The following is a 1,030-nucleotide window of genomic DNA, read 5'->3' on the forward strand; positions in this document are numbered from 1 at the left end:
CCCCCCCCCTCAGGTGCACAAATTGCACAAATTGAGTTATGGATTATAAATTATGGAACCTTATGACTTGAATGGGGACTAAGTGAATTCACGTGACAGATTAGTCTGGGCAAAAGGGGATTGAGCTCCTGTCTGTTGTGTGCGTTTGTTGTATTTCTTAATGAGCTTATGAAATAAAGTTTAAATCAGAGTCCTGTGAATTTGAGAGATCAAAATGGACCATGACAGCCCTCCGTGTGGACTGGCTGCCTCTCTGCAGGTGTTTGGAGAGGTACAGTGTGACCTTGTAACTGTAGGGTGGGGTGATGGTGAGTGTCACCCTGATGCTGGTGCCTCAGCTATGGTTTGGAGATGTCATTTCAGAGGGCAATGCTCCCTGCTTACCTCCTTTCTGTTTTGTCACTCTGAAGGCATGCAATAAAACAGTTAGCAAAGCTTTTCATGGTTTTAGTTTTCCACTTTAAAGTCAAGGATTTTATTACCCAAACAAAAGCAATGGAGAATAGTTTGGATAAATTTGTTCCTTTATATTATGCAAATCCCTTCATGTTTGATTTGAGAAATTCCAGGTAGTTATACATCTCGGTGCTTTCTCCTATGGCTTTGGGACTAACTGCACTAACCAATGAGCAAGTAACCAACCACTCAGCAAACATTCATGATGCTTCTTAGTAAGTATTCATGATACAAGTGTTGTGTTACCACTGTAATTTAAATGGTTAATGATATTGCATGGCTATATGATAGTCTTGTTCAATAATAATGCCATCACAAACTACAAGGAACTTTCCAAAATTGCTTCTCCCTTGTTATTGAGCGAAAGTGTTCAGTAAATTGTTAAGTACCATGCTTAAGTTAATTATCTATGATTAGATATATATCTACACACATACATGACTTTCTTACTAGAATGCATTATGAAATCATCCGAGGAAAAACTGTTAGCTTCCTATATGGCATGGTACAGTGTAGCACAACTGAACGTGTTACAGAACACAGCTCTTTCTGAAGGATGTGTTGCTGTTCCTGC

General features: G+C 39.2%; 1 protein-coding gene across 1 annotated transcript in view; it reads left to right on the forward strand.

Moving 5' to 3' along the window:
- LOC104169340 (glutamate decarboxylase 1-like) overlaps positions 1 to 1,030 on the forward strand; it is a gene marked incomplete at its 5' end in the record, with an annotated part of 13,175 nt that overhangs the window by 9,179 nt on the left and 2,966 nt on the right.

Source organism: Cariama cristata, unplaced genomic scaffold, assembly GCF_000690535.1.
Source record: "Cariama cristata isolate BGI_N322 unplaced genomic scaffold, ASM69053v1 scaffold7271, whole genome shotgun sequence".
NCBI lineage: Eukaryota > Metazoa > Chordata > Aves > Cariamiformes > Cariamidae > Cariama > Cariama cristata.